The 8,770-nt window shown below is 35.0% G+C and overlaps 1 long non-coding RNA gene across 2 annotated transcripts in view; it reads left to right on the top strand.

Moving 5' to 3' along the window:
- Positions 1-222: 222 nt before the first annotated feature.
- Positions 223-8,770, top strand: part of LOC111085297 — a 35,896-nt gene continuing 27,348 nt past the window's right edge. The window contains exons 1-3 of one of the 2 annotated variants that reach the window (XR_002610127.1): positions 223-521; positions 881-1,331; positions 1,608-1,795. This is a non-coding gene — a long non-coding RNA (uncharacterized LOC111085297). Of the gene's footprint in view, positions 522-880; positions 1,332-1,607; positions 1,890-8,770 lie in introns of those variants that run through there. The other variant, XR_002610126.1, reaches the window with a different exon arrangement.

The following is an 8,770-nucleotide window of genomic DNA, read 5'->3' as shown; positions in this document are numbered from 1 at the left end:
ACTACAACTGGAGAAATATTCTGCACACTTATTAATAGATTCGACTGTGACCTTAGCCTCGTTGAATTATAGAATATCTATCAGATTCATCAAGTATTAACAGTAAATATTTTAAATCTCTACGTTCTTAAAAAAAATAACATCGTATCAAAATACAAATAAAATTGCAATAGAGAGTTTGGAGTCACGTGACCTACGCAGTCGTGTCCACCATTTTCCTGGTCGAAAAATTTCATTCGATAGCCTTAGTTACAGCATGAGATAAACTATTGTCGTGAGATAAACATGTCCAAAGGTCACATTTTTGTCACTTATTATACTAGACATCTCACAGAACAAGAATTTGAGAGGTACAATCCGAAAGTGTCCCTTTTTGCCGCATGCGATCCCTATACAGCGCCTCAAGTGTTGTTTACACCCATGAGACAGGCAGATAAGCTGTCAGCATTTATGTCTACCTCATAGAAAACTCATCATCCTACACAGGACGCTCCATGAGGGCATATAAAAGCATTGCCAGGGTAAGTGACACTAACAGTCATTGTCATATTTCAATGTGTGAATGCGTGTAGGCCTGGGTATATACTTACTTACTATTTATTTTAACGAAAATTATTCAGAATTACATACACTGTGCACTGTAAACTAAAATAAGTACATACTTCATTGTGATAGGCTTATTTATATATAGTTTCAAATGTAATAACGTTTAATTATATTTATATACACTTATGCATTGTACACTATAAACAAGTACATACATAAGACCATTCCAATTCTGTTTATGTGCAAACCAGGTCTAGTTACAATAAGTAACATATCAGTTTAGAAAACATCGAATCAGAATATCAATCATTTATATCATCTGCAAATATTACAGGTAACCCACTCCCTGAACCTTAGTGAAACTCTAACGCATTCATGGGTAGAAATCTAGGAGAATGTAGTTGTGCTTGTATGTTCACATGTGGAAGCTGTACTATTTGCAGTTACAGCTGCAGAAAGGGGCATGCTGAGAGTACAAGAATCAGTTTCACCAGAAATCAGTGTAAGAGACATCTACTGAAGACAGCTGCTCCCAGACCCCACCACTGACAGTTAAATCATGTAAGGATTTTGACACCAAGCCATATGAAAGTGAAGCTGAAGAACCAGAGAGGTGCACTTCTTTCGGTAGTTACTGGACATGCAGATAGATATGTTCCTCGAACATTTCATCCCCAGTCCCTAACCTCTCTCTACCCAAGTGGTTTGTTCGAATGGGACATTCATCAATTACTTTTCAAGAGTAAAAAAAGTTGGTCGTGAAATTAATTTTGCCACATGAAAAGGTTTGTGTACATATACTTAATTTTGAATTTACATCTAGTAAACACACGAGGCTTCACGAAGGGACATGAATTTTCTAGAAGCTCATGACGTGTTACTAGGGTCACGTAAACTTCCGCTGTCGTAACAATATCAAAGAAAATCTGAAAATATCTGAAAATCTGAAAACATGAAAGAATATTCAAAACATTATGTTATCATAAATGCGGTGTTTTAAGATTGTTTTAATATATACATGTTTGACTATAAAATAATGTATGATACATTGCATATTACAGTGTCATTTCATTGAAAAAGAGACTCGAAAACAAGCAAAGAGCAAGGTCTGGTTCAGTCAGAGAGCAGGAAGAGTGACAGCATCCAACTTCAGTGCAACAGCAAAGAAAACCCCAAGCTAATCATCTGTGTCCCTCATCAAAAAAGATCTGCTATCCCCATTCATACAAGTTCACAAATGAGCAATCAGGTAACATAATGACAATGCATGCATTAATTTTTATATTTTTTTAATAGCAAGGTAATATTTAACTGACTAATTTGCATAACATTTTGGGTAATTTATTCATCAAACTATATTTTTCTGTTAGTTCTGTATTAACATATACTCTGAAGTTTTAAATTTCAAAACCTATAAATGTATACTTCAAATGCAATTTTTTATAAAACTGTTAAATACCGAATTCCCATAACTTTATTACACATTAAATATAATCATATAATCGTCTCAGAGTCAAAAAAAAAAATCAGGTGTTTGGAGGCATGCCAACCTCCCCACCCCCCCCCCACCCCCAGCCGCCACTGCCTAAAATGATGCCAACTTTTAACTCGATCGTACATTCGCCAGATGTTATGGTTTAGTGTGACTGTTATGGCAAAAAAGTACTGGAAATAAAGTGCCCCACTGCTTGACTACCAAGTCAATGGCTGACAAATTAGATGACCCTAGAGAAAACACTGATAATTGGAACATGTCATTAAAACTGTATCATGCATACCACTATCAAGCACAGGCCCAGATACATCTGGTAGTTGCTGAATAGTGTGATTTTGTTATTTGTAGTCAGGAAGGCTTCTTCATTCAGCAAAGTTTGACAGATGGAAGGTTTTGACGAAGTCTACGCTAATGTTTCAGGCTTCGTAAAGAAAGGTGTTATACCAGAGTTGCTGAGCGAATGGTTCACTGTGCCTCAAAAGGTGCAAGTTATGAAAAATCAGCCCCTACATCTAAAGGTTCTGGCTGCTATTGTAGTGAGCCAGACAGTGTTGACAATGACTGCACGCTGTTACGCACATCCAGCATTTATAAGGTTCCATAAATCATAGCTAAAAGTGAGCAAAGCTCCTAAATCATGAAAGTGCATAGATTGCCAAAGGTCATCGAAAAAGGAAAACGTGAAAACCGAAAGCAAAACAGAAGCCAGTGATGTCTAAATTTCAAGGTGTAATAGTGTGAACACTTGTCTGTTTGTTTTTGTTTTTCAAAATACTTGTAGCATGTATAGTAATATGTACAATAATTATTTACAATTTACAGAGGTCTAATTTCAGTTAGTTAAGTTTTAAATTAAACTACTTTATATTTATTTTTCTCATGTTCGTCATCATTTTGATATTACATTAACAAAACACAAGCTACACAGGAGAAAATATGTGTCTTTATTCTTACCATACCAATTTCGTTAAGGACTATAATCATGAAGTTTTACATTTCTTTTACTTGTGATGTTTACAGCTCATAACCTCTGATGTTAACACATGCAATATATGGAAAATGACACGCTTATTATCTACCTTAACAAACACACCTCAATATTATTTCTTTTTATGAGGACTGTCATTGTTATGTTATAATTGTAATATTTATAATGCTAATAATGTATGCAACACATGAAAAATAATAAATAACAACTCCTTAGTACACTATGCAAGTATTTCAATAAGATCGTTGTTTCATCAGCAATTATTTATTTTTAATATTTATTACTACATAACATCTTTGCTGGATTAATTTATGAAATACAAAATAGGAGGCCTATAATATGTTTAGGATTACCTTAACAATATTTTATGTGATCCTTTGTGAGAATAACTACACATTTCATAGGTTTTTTTATATCAAAATGTTTGACTGTATAAGCTAAACAACTTCCCATTTTTACCAATAGGGGTTGTAAGTGGTTGTATTTACTAATATATTTACTAGACTAATATGGCAACTAAAAATATGGCAGATCTAACTGAAAACAATATAAACGGTAAGATTTGTTTGTTTGTTGCTAAGCGCAAAGATACGCGATGGCTTATCTGTGCTGTGCCCTACTTGGGTATCGATACCCGGTTTTTAGCTTTGTAAGCACGTAGACTTACCACAAAAACACTGGTGGATAGAAACGGTAGAAAAGAAAAAGAAATTAAGAGAGAATTCCAACACTTACTACCTGCCCCCCAGTGGCACAGCGGTATGTCTGCGGACTTACAACGCTAGAAACTGGGTTTCGATACCCGTGGTGGGCAGAGCACAGATAGTCCTTGTGTAGCTTTGTGCATAATTAAAAACAAACAAACACTTACTACCTGCAAAAAAATCTCTAAACGTTTTTTTTTTTTTACATCATAATTAATGTGTCAGGTTCTTCATTAAATAACGAACTTTCTTTAATAGTTCATGCGTTTATAATAAATTAGAATTAAATGTAGCAATAGTAAATAACAAATGTTGAAAAAATTGCTTTTCACGCGAGGTTACGGTATATCATCAACGCTGCAACTGTCGGTTTTACGGTTAAAAATGACTGTCGCAAAGGGCAGGCGTATTTCTGACATCCTGATTGATAATGGTCAAACTTTCATATCCTCGAAGGCGGGAAATGGAGCTGCCAATTTCAATAGAGACAGGATGTTTCAACAAATTGAGTTTTAGCGAACACAACGAATACAAAGTATCAAATGAACGTGTTTGTATCTAGGGTTAAAATTACATAAAAGTGTTTTTATTTATTTCTTTACAGAAACAAAGAATCTTTATCAAAGTTTTTCTTCTTTTGTTTTTCATAACAGTGATAACTTCATATTAAGTGGATATTTCTCCATCAAGTTATCATGTTGATTTTGTTGATGAAAAGATAGCAAAAGATTTAAAGAATTTACATAATATTTAGGATGCATGATTCTAAAGGAAACCTCATATTTTAATTAATTATATCTTACAAAATATTTGTCCTAGAAGAACAAAGTTTCCCCAGAGGGCTTAAGCCTTTAAGCTGCATTTAAAAGAGCAGTATCCATGCCAAAGGTATTGTGTACCCAAAAATGCATTCATTTGTCTGTGCTACTCTCGAAGCAGGGATTCATATATTTATTATGCACAAAGATCATTAACAAAGGAAAACGTGAAAACCGAAAGCTAAAACAGCAAAGCAGTAGTCAATGATGATTAAGGTGTATTTGTTATGCATAATACTGTCATCTCTGTTGGATCCTGGTGCTGCAAGAATCACCAGGACAGAATTTTTTTTTGCTCGACTCATGCCATTTGATGATTTCCGAGATGAAAAACAATATTAGCTGTAGGAGAAAAAATGTGATTAACCTTTTGGAGAACACGCGAGCAACAGCAAAAAAAAGATCAAGTGGGGCAGACTTTGATATGTCTCAATACTCTAATTAATAGTAAACACTTTAATCTAACTGAACTAACCAAGTCTCAGTTTGGTGATCTGTTTTCCAGGATATTAACCTCAAGGAATGCCCATAATTCTCCTTGTTAGCCTTCCTACTAGATTATCCAGAAGATTTGTGTTTACAATTCTAGGTTTGGAATATGCCTTTGCTATAAATGGAACAATACATTCGAATATTTCTGCTTTGGTGAGCAGTTTTGTTCGTATGTATCTTGGATTTGAACATACCAGACACCAAGAATTAATACTTAAATACATTTGTCTTCTTGCGCGGGACTTTTTTGACAAAAAGGAACAACGATATTTTCATTCTAGTTTTTGGTGATAAATATATATATATATTTATACACACACACACACATATATACATTTATATGTGTGGAAGAGTTCTAAGTGTGAATTCTAAAAGCGACGTCAGAGTCTGCACAAGCAACAGTCACTTGTCAAACTATGAATAATTGTATCTACTGATGGGTACATTATGTCGACCTTTGTTCAATGTCTTTCTGGTGGGAGAAATAATAATGTAGCAGTCACTCATAATATGTTTGAAATTTTTGTTGAAAACGTTCGCATATGGACACACCCACATAGCATGGCTATTGTGGAAAATATTTCTTTGCTGTTATAATGCACAAAGTTATCTGTGTTGTGCTAACTATGGGTATGGAAACTCAGTTTTTAGCGTTATAAGCCCACAGGTGTTCCATTGAGCCACTGGGAGGCATGAAAACGATTTAATGATGTATTGGAGCTTCTTCGAGCTGGTTGTGTCCAATGTGTCATTCTTTGTTTCTTTATTATTTTTTTTTGCAAAATAAAGAGCGTAACCAGGATCCGACAGAGGAAACCAATCTTTCAAGGCTTGTCACAAAAGTGCGTTAAGCAGTAGAAGTAATAAATGGACACATAAAACAGTTGGAATTACTAGACAATACCTTATTTACCAACCCAAAGATTCCTTTTAGAAGAAAGTGAATTGCATATGTAACTGTCATAGGCCTGATCTCTTATGAAAACATAGGTTGTAGAGCCCAAAGGATTAGCGTGAAAGAAGTTGATGTGTAAAAAAGATTAAATCAGATGATATAGCATTGAAATTTTCAATTGTCTAAAGAATTCTAGCAGTCATTAACACTGGGTGTATACCATTTGAAACAGACAGTACCACACACACACAGAGGAACATTTATCTAAGTATGGACTATATAACATGTGAGTATTTTTCGTGCAAAAATTCGATCTTGACATGTTTCAATTAAGGCGTACTGATTCTGGATTCAACATGACTGGCATCATGATCCACCTAAGCTCGATTAGTATTCCCTGTTACACAGGTGAAAACGTAGTGGATTGTTGTACACACCTAGCGTCAGTAATACACACCATTTGAGTCTCAGGAACATATAGGTTCATAAGACCATCTTCCATATCAGAAGGTGTTCAAGGTGCAGCAGCGATCGCTGATGGTACTTTGATAAACTGGATGATGAATGAAGGTGGAATGTGATCAGTTATTGTACACGGTATGAGAAGTGTGTAATTTCTATGGGTGAGTTGGAGATAAAATTAAAAGCGATTACCTGGTCATGTTTAGGATTTCCAACATGTTTATGATAGGTTGAAGAATATATATATATATGTGTGTGTGTGTGTATGTATATATATATATGTGTGTGTGTGTATCTTCAATGGCTCAACGATAGGCCCGAGGCTTATAATGCTTAAATTTTAGGTTCGATCCCCGCTGTAATTACAGCGCAGATATTCAACTGTGTATTTTCGCACTTAAACAAAAACAATATATGTAATTAAATAACTTTGAACTGTGGGAAAAATTTACATCTTATAGACCCCCTGTACTCTCATGAGCTATTGTAATGGTTGTTTCTTTTGAGGAAACTCAACAGTCCAAAAATTGTTGGTTCCATGTATAGTGGTCAGGAAGAGAAAATATAATTTGTACTTAGAATTGCCTTTTGACTGAAGTGAAAATACCAATATTTTTGTAACACAATCGAACGATGGTAGAACTATTCTAGACAATGACACGCATTTCGTTTAAATCATCAATCTCATATTGAAAGAAAAAGAAGGAGTTTATTTGTTTTAGAGCAAATCCACAATGAGCTATCTGTTGTATCCGCCGCGGGGAATCGAACTGTGGATTTTAGTGATGTAAGTCCGACGAATTATCACTTTCCCACAGAGAGACGAAAAAGAAGAGATGTAATAGCAATAGTAATTTGTGATAAAAGTGATTTAGTTAAGTAGTATAACAATGGTTTTGAAACACCCTGTACTTCCGCGTCGAAACTATCCTGAATAAACTTTATTATGGTGAAGTTTTGTTTCCCTAGGATACATAGATAATATTTTTTTTATAATCATCCAGTACTTCGCGTGGTGAGTTCAACAAAAAGTACAAATTCTAACGCACTAGTCATGAATGGTGTACGTGTTGTCAGTTCACATGAAACTATTACAGTTTTATCAAGTGACAAGGAAGATATTGTTGAAAGTAAGCAGGAACATTTGTCAGCAACTGTATCTAACTGTACCTATTCCAGGAAAAGATTATGAAAAATAAAGTTGCGGCAGCCTAAAACTTTGAAATCATGATTAGGTTGATTGTACAACTGCTCATCTAAATCAGATGTTTATGTGATTATTTTAGGAATGCTTCACATTCCCAAAACTATCGAGGTAATCACAGCTCCTGTGATCAGAAGGCACGTCCTCCCTGAATGTACATAACATTAACCACCTCTGAGCATTTCACCTTTCTAGGGATTTCTCTTTTAGGCTTTACCCAAACAAGGACAACGACTTCTTTCAAAAAAAGTTATAATAGTATTTACTCCATTCTAACTGTTACGTAAACATTGCTGTTAAGTCATTTGTCAAGTCCCTTGCGAAATGATTGAGACGAGGTGTTAGTATTACTGATGGTATAATTATTCGGAATATTATTCTCGTTTCTGTTAAGTATACTGTTATTTTCCCAACGTTTCAACCAGTGAATTCTCCGGCCGTCATCAGGTGTTATATCAGATTATTTTTCTTTAATGCGTCACAACCAGAAAGCTTTTTTTGTGGAATTACCAGGATTCGGACCCCCGAACCTTTAATCCTGAATACGGGCACTCTAACTATAACACACGTAATAAAGACGAGAATAATAGTCCGAATAATTATACCATTGTTCAAGTCCCTTGTTTTAATCTTATAATGGTAACTTCCACATTGCTTCGCAATGTACTACAACATGTGAGTGTCATATAATTTTCTATAATCCGAATGATTTATTTTAGTCATCTACTGTGTAATTTGTATCTATAATTTGATTGTATATTGAAAATAAATATACTGGTCATCCTTTGTTTTGGGTGAGTCTATTGCGATGGATCTCCCACCTAGCACTGGAGTGTGTCTTTGTGGTGGGCCAGAGAAAAACAACTAGAGCAAGCAAAAAAGTCCGGGAGTTTTTTTTTTTTTGTTGTTGTTATTGTTTTGTTTTCATTTTTGAGGGGGGGGGGGCTATTTCGTTACCCTGGCTTATAAAGTTTTATTTATTTTCACGTAGCATTTCTAAACATCTTCCAAAACAAGAGCGGGACGAAGAGGGATCGCTTGATCTCTGAGCACCCTGGTTTATTTAAACTTAAATACCTGCCAGGAAAAGTTTGTTTGTTTGTTTTGTATTTCGCGCAAAGCTACGCGAGGGCTATCTGCGCTAGCCGTCCATAATTTAGCAGTGT

This window comes from Limulus polyphemus, unplaced genomic scaffold (genome assembly GCF_000517525.1).
Source record: "Limulus polyphemus unplaced genomic scaffold, Limulus_polyphemus-2.1.2 Scaffold315, whole genome shotgun sequence".
NCBI classification, from domain to species: domain Eukaryota; kingdom Metazoa; phylum Arthropoda; class Merostomata; order Xiphosura; family Limulidae; genus Limulus; species Limulus polyphemus.
Note: the sequence above shows the minus strand (reverse complement) of the source record. Positions and strands in the feature narration are given on the sequence as shown.